At 38.2% G+C, this 14749-nt stretch overlaps 1 long non-coding RNA gene across 1 annotated transcript in view; it reads right to left on the bottom strand.

Moving 5' to 3' along the window:
* The window catches only part of LOC131483945 (uncharacterized), a 41144-nt gene extending 33561 nt beyond the window's left edge, over positions 1 to 7583 (bottom strand). The window contains exons 1-2 of the long non-coding RNA XR_009247952.1: positions 7352 to 7583; positions 4742 to 4785 (exon numbers count right to left, since the gene is read on the bottom strand). This is a non-coding gene — a long non-coding RNA (uncharacterized LOC131483945). The remainder of the gene's footprint in view (positions 1 to 4741; positions 4786 to 7351) is intronic.
* Between the last annotated feature and the right edge of the window lie 7166 nt (positions 7584 to 14749).

Below are 14749 nucleotides of genomic sequence, written 5' to 3'. Positions count from 1 at the left end.
AAGCACCACCACATAGGGCTCTGCACTGAGCATGGAACCTGCTTAGGATTCCCTCTTTCTCCCTCTGCCCCCTCCCCTACTCATGCTCTGTCTTTCTCTAAAATAAAAAATAAATAAATACTAATAATATGCTTCTAGAAGCTTACCATCTCAGAGTAAAACCCAAAGTCCTTACTGTGCCCTGTGAGGGCCTGAAAGACCTACCTATTCTTCTAACCCCATCTACCATCTCCTTCTCCCTCTATCTGCTCCCACCACCCTGCCTCATCGCTTTCCTCAAAAAAAAAAAAAAAAAAAAAAAAAAGTCAGAGTGGGAGAGAGCCAAACCATAAGAGACTCTTAAAAACTGAGAATAAACTGAGGGTTGATGGGGGGCGGAAAGGAGGGGAGGGTGGGTGATGGGCATTGAGGAGGGCACCTGTTGGGAGGAGCACTGGGTGTCATAGGGAAACCAATTTGACAATAAATTTCATATTAAAAAAAAAATAAAAGAAATTCATTGGGGAAAAAACCAAAAAACAAAAAAACCCACAAGACATTCACCTCAGAGCTTTCACTTCCTGTCCCCTCTGGCTGGACCACTTTTCCTTCCCAGATCTCTGGAAGCCTTTCCTTAAATCTTCGCCTTACTAAGGAGGCCCTTCCTAAACATATAAAACACAGCCCTCCCTCTACCTCTCATTCTCCACTTAATGTGTCCTCTATTTTATTCTTAGTACTTATCATCATCTGACTTCATGTATATTTATTGTCTGTCTCTCCTACTAAATAGAAGCTCTTCAGGCTATGATCTGTTTTTGTTGGCTGTTTTATCCTTAGTACCTAGGAGAGTGTCTGGCACACATTGAGCATTCAGTAAACATTTGTTGAATGAATTATCTTTTATTTACATATATTATGTATTATATTATGTGTATATACCTATGCATATATACACAGATGTATATACGCATACGTACTCACATATCTAAATGCAGGATAATTGCTACAGTGTGGTTCTGGGATTCATTAATGGTCTCTTCACAGGGCATCACTGTCGCTCTATAATTGTTAACTTTATGTTTCTACCTGGTTCTGATCCCCTTTTGTTATACTGTTGCAGTGTTCACTGATTGGTTTCTGGTTTGTATTTTACACAGATTCATGAATTTCACCTTCTTTTGTCAAACCAGGTACAACTAATTAAAGAGAATCAGCATGACCTTCCGTTTCTTACGATGCACTCTTTCAAGTAAAGAGAATATCTGCCCTGCAATACATAGGTGCTGCCTATAATAGTTATTTCTTTTGATCTAGATGGTCCCTTTCCTATTTGCTATTACACAAACCCAGGCAGTGATGAACGACAGTGCTCTCCATACCACAGATTCTGCAGTGTAAAATGCCCCCCACAGAATTCCTGCTACACAGTATCTATTGCAGATACATAATGAAGAGGTTTAAATGCACCGTTCAATAGTTGGGTTCCTGCAAGTAAAGGAAGGCTTTCAGATTAATTATTGCTTGGAAGCCTCTCCCCCATTAAACAAAAGCTGTTTGTTGTGTGATTGTCTTCTGCTTCTAAAATATCTTTTCCCTTAAACACAGGAATAAAAGCTGATGGCTTGCTAGCTCACTGAGGGCTTGCCATTTAATGCTTCCATGACTAGATAGTGGCCCATGTGGGCCACTGGGTACAGGTAGATCACCATAGAGAGAATTCCACAGGAGCTCAAAAGGTGGACAAAGAGAACCAAGCGGGGGGCGGGGGGGGGGGGGAACAGTGGGCAGGTAGGAGAGTTTCTAAGACAACACCTATCTTCCCAGTTCTCAATCTTAGCCCTTCTCTTTATCCCAACAGCCACTTCTCCAATTTAGACCCTTAAAATCTCTTACTCAACTACCCCAGTGGTCCTTGAATGTTCTCCCTGACTGCATTTTCTCTTTCCTCTAATTTCTCTTTGATAGAATCACCTGAGACTTTTCCCAGGCTCACAAATGGGATGATATCACTTCAACAATCTTCAATGCTTCCTGTTGCTGGTGGAGTCAACCCCATACTCCTTGCCGAAGCACTAAACAAACCTCTTACTGATCTAATCCCAGGTCATTCTCCCAACTTCATCTCTCAGTACACACCCTCACTCAGCACCAACACTGCAGCTAAAAAGAGCTACACATCAGGTACTTTCTGAGTATTTTCACCCTGCCTCCTTTTATTTCTTCTACCAAGAAGAAATACCTTTGACCTTCCCTTGAGAGCCAGTTTACTCCTCCTGGCCCAGACAACATTGAGCTAATTCATGAGACCTTCCTTGGTCCTTTCAGTAGGAATCAATTGCTCCTTCCCTAGTGTTCCATCCGGTTCTGCAATTTCTTTCTACTGAATATGCATCATACTTTTCTTTGTTATTTGGTATGTGCCTTAATCTCCCCCCAGTAAATTGCCAGCTCTTTAAAAATGCATTCATCTCCATATCCCTTATGGGGCTTATACCATGTGCTAGGCATGATTTCAAATGCTGCAGGTGTGTTAGTCATTTTTTAATCCTCCTAATAACCATACAAAGTAGATACTTTTATCCCCATTTCACAAATTAGTAGAACTAGGTACAGGCAAGTTAGGTTATTTGCCTACCCTCCAGGAGCCAGTAAGTGTTGAAGCCAGTCAAACTTACCCTAGAGAGTCCACACTTAAACACTATACTATGCATATATTTAAATTTATTCAAAGAAACCATTTAAATAGTTCCAAAGACTGATAGAAAATGCTATAAAAGAAGGTGATAGGAATATTAGGGAGAAATTCAGACCAAGAAGGCCCAGAGAAGTTAAGCTGCTTACCTGAGTTCACACAGTGAGGTACCGAGAGAGACAAAATGAAATCTAGGTCTCCAGAGGCTGGCCTGGTGTTCTTTAAACTAGATCATGGCTGCCATGTGGTTCCTATGGAGTGTCTGGGCAACAAAAAAAAGAGATGTGAAATATAATTGAATCTCATGTAATTGTAAAAAGTAATGAGAAACTCAGGCAAAGATGGATCTCAAGATACAACAAACTCTCTAATAAACACATCTCTGCTGATGAATTTTCTTAAGCTCTAAAATGCAAAAACCTAAATCCATGGATCCAAGGAAATGCAAAATGCAAATGGACAGAACCTAAAAAACAATAGCAAACTCTTTTTTAGGTGCTTACCATATGTTGGGAGCTGTGGTAGCACTTGATCTAATTTCATCCTCACGACCAACCCATCATCATTATTATTATTATTAGCCTCATTTTACAGAGAAGGGAACAGTCTCTGAGAAACTGAATGACTTTCCAAAGGTCACAGAGAGGGTAAGAAGTAGCACTGGGATGCATATTCCGAATGAGTGTAATTTTTCAGAAAATAGAAGTTTATTCCTTGAAGTCCTAAAACCATTTTGGATTTCAATACTCTCGTATGTCGTACACACTTTCTTGCCTTCCAAGAGAGAGAATTGGAATATATTTTAATCTTTCACTTAGTTCCCCAAATCATCATTTTGTGTGTCCCTATGTACCAGCTCCCTTCTAAATGGTTGTAAGGAAGCAATTATCATACAATGCATTTTTCGGGCAGGTATGTCTAATGTCTCACCATTTTAAAGGGTCTTTAAATTTCTTAGTTTTCTTAGTCCCTGTGCCTACTTTTGTAGTTTTCCCATCTTTCCTCTCATCAAAACACAGCAACTATTATTTCTTGCAATTATATGCCTTCATCACCCCCTCTTCTTTCTGCCCTGGGTTGGGAAACCACCTAAAGTATTGTTAGAATTCAGTAAAACTTTAGAGCTTTAGACATTAACTGAGGTGCTGAGATACTGTACCTCAAGTGAAGTTCCTGAGCAGAAGGGAAGCCATGTGTTTTCCCTTTACTGGTCAAACCCCTTTCTTTAACTGTATCCTGATTATTTAAATCTAGACAAACGCTGGGGGCTTGGTGGGAGTTGGATACACACATAAAACATTTCTGTGTCACGACAGACTTATCAGGAAGAATAAAAAAGCAACCATTTAAAAATAATAACAATACAAAATTCTAATAGGATCAGATTGTAAAATTTCAAATGTTATTTTTATTCTTTATTAAATATCAGAGAGGTGATATGGTAAGAACCTGGACTTTAGACCTAGAAATAACTAACTATACAATCTCTCTCCACTGCTTTCTGAAAATTGACTTGGGCAAGTTACTTAATTTTCTCTGAGCTTCCATTTCTTATTTTCACATCTTAAATTGTGGATACTGATAAAAACCTATCTTATAAAATATGTAAAGTACCTGATATATAACAGTTAGCTTTAAAATCCCATATAATAGATTTGAAATCATATTTTTTTACTTGAACTTAAAATACACTTGGTCTTAAGTTATATCCATGGTCTAAAATTTATCACTAATGATTATATAGCACAAAAGTTTCATGTTATCTTAGAAATTTTAAAGCTAGCAGAGTTTTACCTTCAGAGTATCTGTATGGTTTGAATTTACCAATCATCATTTGAGCCAGATGGCTTAAATTCAGTAGTTTCTTACTAAATATCTGTTGGATGGATAAATGGATGGATGGACGGATGAAGAAAAATACTTGGACACAAAGTTAATACTTAAATAGGATGCATTATGGATGAGTGTGTGTGTGTGTGTGTGTGTGTGTCCATATCTGCTAAGAAAATTATTCTAACTAGGTTAGAAGCATCATCTAATACAAGAAGATAATGTGGCAGTACCTACCTGGACTTGAGCTTGAAGTATGAAGGGTCCTCAGAAACATGTAACTGGAAGAAAGAGGAGAGAAACTAAGTAAAAATGGATGTGAGGATAGCACAGAATCTGGTCCAGCTACAAAGACTGGCCCAGGGAAAGGAAGCTGGATAGTCTAAGGCCTAGAATCCAAGGGGTATAGAGAACATGGCACTATTCAGGAAACCATTACAACTGCATGGTCTGGTCTTACAAATAGAGTGCACAGGAATGGAAGATTCAAAAAGGAAGAGAGCAGAGAATCTCAGGAAATGGAAGAGGACAGTCCTGGGAGATTTTCCCATTCCCTACAGAGTTGGGGCCTGCAGTCTGATATACCAGGACAGCTCCCAGCTCTCAAAGAAAGAGACTGGAAGGAACAGTCTGGTATTGGGGGCCAGAGGGTCAGAGGAAATAGGCAGAGAAATACATGGCTGACAAGGTATGGGCTAAGGCAAAAACTTGAGAGGATGAAGGTGCCAGACCAGGTAAAAGAGAGAGTAGCAAATACTGTAACTCTACCCATGTGACAACAGAACAGTGGCCATCCCAAGTCTAAGTGTTCAGAAGATTCAAGGAAGCAATGGAGCCTAGCACCCATGGCTGGGCTGAGTCCTGGATTCCAGGTCCAGAAATGAGACTCATTTTCACGTCCTCCTAAATCGTGCACATGAGGCTAATATGTCTGCCTCACTCAAGATTAGCTTCAGAATCAGGAAATAGTTGGTGCTGGATATGGTGAATCAATAGCCCTAGTTATAAGAAATAGGGAAGGCAGAAGCAAGAGAAACGATGCTGATGATATGTTTCTGTTAAAAATATATTTTGAAAAGCTGCTTGAGGGCAGGAACCAAGTCTTCTTTATCTGTTCATATCTTATAACACAGGTTTGCATAGGTTGGTAGGATTAACTGTAATTAATCCTTAGCAAAATTTACAATACATCTTTATTCATAGGTACAAATTAAGACCTCCAGTCACTAATCGTAACAAGACCCATTTACATTTTTTTCTCCTGGTGTCTGTAAACAAGTATGTCCTACCATATCCCCCCTTGCTTCTCAAAAATATTTTCAGTTTCTGAACTCATGTCTATGTGGACCCTGACTTCTTTTCAGAGGAAAGTGTTAATTACTTCCATAGGAATTTTCCGTTAATCTTAAACCTCTTACCAAAGGTATTTGGGAGACTCATCTAGACTCATAGACTAGAACTCCGAGCTTCTGCATAATTTTCTCTTCGTAGTAGTGCCAAGTTTAATGAAACAAACATTTGTTTAGCCACTACTATGGGGATTAGATGAAAGGATACAGAAGAATAGTGAGTATTTGGGGCAAATATGATTATGACAAGGTCCCTGTCCTCTAGAAGCTTTAAAACTAGTCAGATAAGCAAATAAAAATAATGAAGTATGCTAAAACTGAATGAAACAAATACCATAATGAAGATGCAAAGAACATGGAAGCAGAAACAATTAATTCCAACGTAAAGGGTATATATTTCTAATTTCTTTTATTTTTATTTTTTTTAACGTTTATTTATTTTTGAGACAGAGAGAGACAGAGCATGAACAGGGGGAGGGTCAGAGAGAGAGGAAGACACAGAATCAGAAGCAGGCTCCATGTTCTGAGCTGTCAGCACAGAGCCCGACGTGGGGCTCGAACTCACGGACCGCGAGATCATGACCGGAGCCAAGGTCGGACGCTTAACGGACTGAGCCACCCAGGTGCCCCTATATTTCTAATTTCAATATCACTTCCCCTGTGTATTTCCTGGACCCTGAAACAAATCGCACTTACTCTCTTCTCCAAAACTCTGTAGTATTTAATTCTAACTTCTGAAGGAATTTTCTTATACTTTCTACTACCTCAGTTATATGTCTCCCACACTCAAAGTAGGCTAAAAAATGATGGAAGACTTGTGTATCTGATACAGGTTCTTGGACAATAAGGGGCATTAAATCTCCATTTTTTTAAATTGAACAAAAAAGCATGTGCATGCATACACAAAATGAATGCCTATTGTTTGGGGATAATAATTATTCTTAATACTCTGATTCCAAAATATTCCCCCTAAGCATCCATGATTAACATGTTGAATTAGAGATGGTTCATATCCCACTAGTTTCAAAACAATTGCTTCAGTTATTTTTAATAAAGAAAATTACAAAATCATTATTCAATTTTCTGATGTAGCAGCACAAATAATTTATGGAAAATCTAAACAAAACACTACTTCAATATATACAATGTATGATATCCATAAAATGAAATTTTATTTATATCTAAGCATAACAATATTCAATAAAGTTATGATCAAAAACAAAACCCTACTCTTTGCAGGAGACAATAACTATATTACTAGATTTTTGGTTATTGGTTTAGACCAATATTTAAATTCATTAAAAGGAAAGGCAATAGTATAAGTCATGTATACTAATTAAAAATAATTATAATCTTGAAATCGAGACCAAATCCAGAATGTGCAACACTGAAACCAATAAATGCATAATTTCCAATAAGTATTCTCCTCTAAGTCACAGAATACAGATGATTTTTGATGTAAGCATTCTATTATAAAAAGACCTTTTCTGACCCTTACCATTGTAAACTTCTTCTCCAGGCCACACTTCCCACTGAGAATCCAAGATCTGGCATTCAGTTCCCACATTCAGAGTTCTTAGATCTCCAGTCTTTGCAAGTTATTTCTCCAAAGAGTTTAATATGGCTATGTAGAGCTAGAGGCCCTAACAAACATGTGTTGGAGGAAGAAAGAAAAAAAGGAAAGAAAAAAGAAAGGAAGTTAGTGGGAAAAGAAGGAATTCTGGCAAGAAGGGAGGAAGTAAAGGAAGGAGGGAGGGAGAATGAATTCCATTTTATCCAATGGGTTTAAAATTTTAAAGCCTGAAAGTTTTCCTATGGCTTATAGCAAATTGAGAAACATTTATTCAAGAGAAATTTAATAAATCTTGATAAGAATCAAGAATCCATGGCATTTGACCTACAACCTGCTCATTCACTCTACATCCAGCTCAGTGCAACAGAAGCTCAACTCTGGGTTCCTACAGCCAAGATGGGACAAGGAGGAAGAGAGGAAGGAAGGGAGTGTGATGGTTATTTTCATGTGTCAACTTGACTGGGCCACAAGATGACTAGCTATTTGATCAAACATTATTCTGAGTGTCTCTGTGTGGTGTTTTTGGATGAGATTAACATTTAAATCAGTACAATGAGCAAAGCAGATTTCCCTCCCTGATATGAGTAGGCTTCATCCAGTCAGTTGAAAGCCTGAATAGAACAAAAAGGCTGACCTGTCCCCCAGTAAGGAAAGATAAAGCAGTGTATATAGCATAGTGAATTTCAGAGTTGGTAGTAATGCCCCTTCTTTCATTTCTGAGTCCGGTAATTTGAGTCTTCTCTCTTTTTCTTGACCACTCTGGTTAAAAATTTGTCAATTTTGTTGATCTTTTTGAAGAATCAGGTTTTGGTTTTTGGTTTTCACTACTTTTTTTTTTCTATTCTCTGTTTCTTTTATTTCTGTTCTATATTTACATATATTTATATTTATTATTTCCTTCCTTCTACTTGCTTCAGATTTAGTTTGCTTTTCTTTTTTTCAGTGTCCTAAGGTAGATGGTTAGATTATTGATTTTAGATCTTTCTTTTTTAAATATAGACATTTATTATAATTTCTTTCCAAATACTGTTGTAGTATGTATTTTTCCCCAAGTATTGCTTTTTAATTGTATCCTGTAAATTTGATATCTTCCTTTTTTGCTTTGTTTTTATCACTTCAAAATATTTTCTAATTTTGCTTGTAATTTCTTATTTGACCTATTGGTAATTTAGAAGTGTCTTATTTTTTCCCACATATTTGTGAATTTCTCAAATTTGTTGTTGTTGTTGAGCTCTAGCTTCATTCAATTGTGGTTTGAAAACATTCCTTGTATACTTTCAACCTTTTAATTGTTATTGAGTTTTTTTTTTTTAATGACCTGGCATATGATCTATACCTGTAAATGATCCATGAGTGCTTAAAAAGAATGTGTATTGTGCTTTTGTTGGGTAGAATGTTCTATTGTTGCTAGATCTAGTTGACTTATAATGTCATGAATTTTTCTATGTATTTGTTGATCTTCTGCCTGGTTGTTGTATATACTATTGTTAGTACAATATTGAAGTTAAAACTAGTATAGTTCAATTGTCTACTTCTCCCTTCAAATAGTCAACTTTGCTTCTGAATTTTGAAACCTCTCTTGTTAGGTGCATATATGTTTATAAGTGTTACATCTAACTGATGAATAAATCCATTTGTTATTATAAAGTGATTCTCTCTAGTAACATATTTTTGTTTTGAAGTCCATTTTGTCTGGTATTAGTACAAGTCATTCTAGCTCTCTTATGGTTATTCCTTTCATGATAACACTTCCATTGAAATGAGCTGGAGTGTGTGAGGTAATGGAGTGGGTCATGGCTCAAATGCCACAGATTCTTGCTGTTCTTATCAAGATTAATTAGATTTCCTTGAATAAATCTTTTTCCATTTCTTATATACTATTAAGACAATTTACAGAGACTTTATTTAAAAAATAAACTTCACCAGTTATGGTTTTGTTGGGGAGATGATCCATGGAGATTCTCACACCACTATTGCAGAAGTTCTCCTCAAACTTGATTTTAATCTCATCTCCTTCTTCTCACCACCCTCTCCATGCACCTTTCTTTTCAGATTTAACTAGAACTTAAAATATGTGAAGTGGGAAAAAATATGGAATCTGCTTTTTCGTTATTCCTCCCATTTCTTTTTCTAGATCTGGGAGAGGGATTAAGGGGGCAGATGAAGGTATATTTATCTTTTTAATGCTACTTCTGATCCTCCTTTCTCCCTTTTTCATTCCCTCTTTACCTCTCCTGGTTCACTTTGGATCAAATGTAAATGGATTCACAAATATTTCCGTTCTTTGTTGTTGTTTTCAAGAATGGAATGAGGGAAGTTGGTCAGGTTTTTTTGTTTTGTTTTGTTTTTTCTTTTATTTTTGTTTTATTTTGTTTTGGCTTTTTGTTTTATTTTGTTCTGTTTTTATTTATTTATTTATTTATTACCAGGCTTGAAGGACAACAAAGTGACAGACATGACCAATAGATCACCATTTTGATACCAATTGTGAATAATGAGTTTTGTCTTCCTGGAACACTGAGAAGCCCATGATGAAAATATATTCTATGCCTTAATCTCCCATCTGCAAAATGGAAATAGTTATATCTCACCTGCCTGCCAACAATATTTTCATAAGAAGCAGATGAGTTAGAAAATGTGAAATTTTTAGGGAAAAAATGTAAAGATATTACACTAACAATCTTCTTTGACTTATCTATATTCTTTACTCAGTGAGACACTGAATTTAAAACAATGAAGAAGTTCACAAGTCCCTTCCACCCTCCACTCACCCCTCCTCTAACTCAAGCCAAAAAAATTATCATTCATTCTTAAATTGAATGAAGATTTTGTTTACTCTTCAGGAGAGTATCACTGTGTTAAAGCAAGAGTAATAATTCATATGCATTTCACTATTAGCATTTCTAAAATCTTCAAAGTTAGAACTCTGGAATTTATTGCAGCTTTAGGCAATGCTGAAGGTGCCCCACAGCAATAATTGATGCTCTGAAAGCACATACAGAGAAAAAAATCATCTGAATTCTTTCAAGTTGTTTCTCTTCAAATTTATGAAATATTGATAGAAAAATATAAATAGGTATTTAATGCTGTTTTAGTAAAGATTCAGTCCAGTGGAGACAGAGCATAATTTTTTTCCAGGCTGCAGGATTAACACTGGAGTTGCCACTGATTCTGCATTAATAGCTAGAAATGTGTTTTATTGGTCTCTGTGCTCCAAGTTTCTCAGGCAGAAAATGAGCCCTGAGCTTCCAAGACATGTCTGTGGAGGACACTGCCTAAAGACCTCAAATTCTACAGACTTGTCTTGCCCACAAAATTATAGGTCAGAGACTCTATCCTGTCCTCTTTCCACTATTTTCCCAATGCCTATCTATATCAGTCAGAAATGGCATTTTGTTGTGAGTCTTAGAAAACCCAATTGTCTGAGCTTATACAGGAAATCTGAGGGTAATTGCTTGCGTGGATTCATTAGGTGGAGGATATTAAGGCCATAGTTGCTAATTCTCTTGGTCTTACTTTATGCTCATGAGATAGCTACTAGAGCTCCAGACATCACATCTTTATCCCAGGCAAGATAAAGGAAGATAGGTTGTAGAATAAAGGCAGATGGTACTATCCATGTTAGCAAGAAAGTGAAGGCCTTCTCTGAAATCTCAAGCAACATTTCCTTCTGATGTTTCATTGGCCAGAACAGTGTTACATGGCCACCCATAGCTTCAAGTTTGCCTAAAAATGTGAGTGTTTAGCTTTGCAACTTCTATGGAAGGAGGCAAGGGAAAAGAGTTTGAAATGGGTACTAAGAGAGCTAACACAGCAACTGTCTTATAAGCTCTAAATTAACATTTGGTAGATGAATGAGATAATCAGAACTGATTCTTGCCTCACCAGTAACTGGGGGAGAGTCAAAATTCTGTAACTTCTAGAAATATTTTTGTCAGATCCAAATTAGTGTTCTCCAAATGCAACTATAATTGGGGGAGAGTCAGTAATACAGATAATACCCTGACACAAAAATCAGATAAATAGATGAATACATGTGAGAGGGAATGAGAGGGATGGATGATGATGTGTGTACATATATATAATAAAAAGCATATATTCTTTATTAAACAAAATAAAACCTTTTTTTGTTATCCAGCTCAGGCTCCCTAAACCACTATCCTCTCCCACTCACCCAACCCCCCAAAACATACATATACACATCAAATATATGTCACATTGAAAGTGTAAAGAGAAGTGTGGGAACATTAAAGACAGCCAGTGTACCCCAAACCTTGTACATGTGTGTATATTTGGGGATGGGGTACAAAATAGACATGGGGAAGATCATTATGAACTGTATCTGTTTACCTCTCTGTTCTTGAATGTGGGAGATACTCTGCATCCGTAGACAGAAGAGAAAGAAACACCATGTCCCAGCAGGAAGTCTATGGGTCCCTTTTTTTCCTTCCCATGGCTTCTCCTATCTACTCTGCCTCCCTTTTCTCCCTGCTTCCACCCATCCATTCCCAATGAAGGTGAGTGAGGCTAGCAGGAGGTCAGGCAGGGGGAGGAGATGAGGACATGAGGCAGAAAGCCTGTGTTTATGAGCACTGGGTCCTGTTCCTTCCATCTCCTTAGCATCTCCCAGATCAACTGATTCCATTTCTGTGAACAGCCTGGGTTCAGGTCTGAGCATTCTCTGGCCCCAGTCTGTGCAGGAGTCACCTGTTAACTGGTCTCCCTGCTCCAATACTTGATCCACACTGTCCCCAGGGATATCTCCCTCCTTAATCTCAAAGAATGTGTACATACATATATAGATGTATGTACACACATACATACACATATGCATGTATGTGTGCATTGATATATACCTGCACACAGACATACGCACACACACACACACACATTTATGCATATATGTGCCTATGATATTGCTTTATATATACACATACCTGATTTTTAAAAATCAAACAGAAATCATGGGGCACCTGGGTGGCTCAGTCAGTTGAGCGGCCAACTCTCACTTTCAGCTCAGGTCATGATCTTGTGTTTCGTGAGTTCGGGCCCCACATTGGGCTCTCAGCTGACAGCGTGGAGCCTGCTTGGGTTTCTCTCTCCCTCTCTCTCTGCCCCTCCCCCACTTGTGCTGTCTCTGTCTCTCTTAAAATAAGTAAATAAATTTTAAGAAATTAAAAAAAAATCAAACAGAAATCAAAGGCTTAAAATGACAAGCAAGCTTCTCTGCCCCCCTCCATACACCTCCCACTTCTAGACCCAATTCCTAAAAGCAAGTGCTTCCGACCCTTAGCTATTTCTTTAGGTAGTTGTCTCCATATTGCTAAGTAACCTGGTTCTGATGTTTTTTGTTGATGTATCAATTCACCACCACTAAGGCACAAATCTGATCATGGCTCTCTGTCACCACATATGGCTGTGGAAGCAGAGCACTGTGGGTCATCCATAGATGCCCTTCACTCTGGTACTTCCTGGAGACAGGCAACATGGCAGCCTATCTTCTTTCTAGATTGCAAGTCTCCAAGAGCTTCAGGAGGCCTGGGCCAGGCTCACCTAACTCAGTCTCTCCTGGGCCACAACAAGGCAGCCACAACCACAATAAGGGTGAGGGCATGTGACCACTAATATTTTCATGTCAGCTTGACTAGGCCATGGATATCCAGACACCGGATTAAACATTATGTACAGGTGAGTCTGAGACGGTGTTTCCAGAAGAGATGAGCATTTGAATTGGCGCTGACCTGAGTAAAGCAGATGGCTCTCCCCAGGGTGAATGGGCATCGTCCAATCTGTTGAGGGCCTGAATAGAACAAGAAAGCTGAAGAAGGTTCCGTAGTCTCTCTCTCTGCCCAACTATATCAATGAGCTTGTCCACAGATCTTCCTTCAACGCTCTTGGTTCTTAGGCCTTCAGACTCGGAATCTATGACATCAGCTCTCCAGGAAGCAGCCTCCAAACAATACCCCGGCTCTCCTGGGCCTTCAGCTTGCAGACAGCAGACTGTGGGCCTCCAGTACCACATGATCCAATCCTTATAATAAATACAGACACAGATACAGATATGTAGATGTATAGACATAGCTCTAGACCTTCTATTGGTTCCATTTCCTGACTATATGCTGTGTGCATGTGATGCTTCTGATGAATAGCAGCCTTGTTACAGTAGTCAGAAATTAGGCCAGAATTTGGGTGTTAGATCAGGGTGACACACAAATTATATAAAAGCCTCTCAGGGCTTCCAATAATTGGTGGTTTCCATTCTTGACAGGAAACAATCATCACCACCACATCATGAAATCTCTCGCAAGGGAATTGGCAAAATCTAGAAACTGCTCATCCAACATCCAACTGCTCATCTAGAAACTTCCAAGCTGGAAGGCATCTCATGCACTGTGTTAAAAATTCTACCATTTATGCGTAGCTCAAAAAGATGTAACTGGTAGAAAATATATGTCGGAGTGTGGGCCAATTTCAGGACAGGGGCTGTGCTTGTCTTTTTGACTGAAGACAGCTCTAAGCTCTAAGCCTGGGCCTGCTGGATCTGGAAGGAATAAACATTGCTTCTATGAGATGTCATAAGTGTTTGTTTCCTGCTTCTGTCTCTTTAGCAGGGAGCTTGTTCATTCCCCAGGAAGCTGGATCCCACTTCTGGGAGGTCAGACAAAAATCTAGAGCTACACAGAGTTCTCTTTCTTTCTCTTTCTTTCTCTTTCTTTCTCTTTCTTTCTCTTTCTCTTTCTCTTTCTCTTTCTCTTTCTCTCTCCTTCCTTCCTTCCTTCCTTCCTTCCTTCCTTCCTTCCTTCCTTCCTTCCCTTCTTTCTCCTTTCAAATTTAAGTTTGCTTTGAGAATCCATAACAGTTTTCTGTGAACTAGACCTAATCTGAGGCCTAAAATATGGGAAACTCTGATCCCAGCAAATGAGGAAATCTTTGATCCATCAAAATAAACAAAGTAGTGTTTAGCCTTTATAAAATAATCAAAATATATACGACTTTTGCCAGTAAAATAAATCTCAGTGGGCTAGAATTTTGAAATAGCTATTCAACAATCTCCTCAGATAAAGCTGTTCTTCTTTGTAATATGGAACTCACTACTGTAAGAACTTTGGTCAAAAACAAGTCAGCAAGGTCTCAGAATAGAAAGGTACATAATGTTAGTTATATCATAAAGTTGGCAGTGATAGGGGATACATCTTCAAGCATCAATCTGTATGGCTGGATTTGAAAGAATATATGTGTATATGATCTGTTTAAGTTTACCTCGTTTTTTATTCTCCAATATTTCACTATTAGAAATTCAGCCATTTTCATAGATGTTGCCAG

The sequence above is a fragment of the Neofelis nebulosa genome, chromosome 8, assembly GCF_028018385.1.
Source record: "Neofelis nebulosa isolate mNeoNeb1 chromosome 8, mNeoNeb1.pri, whole genome shotgun sequence".
NCBI classification, from domain to species: Eukaryota; Metazoa; Chordata; class Mammalia; order Carnivora; family Felidae; genus Neofelis; species Neofelis nebulosa.
Note: the sequence above shows the minus strand (reverse complement) of the source record. Positions and strands in the feature narration are given on the sequence as shown.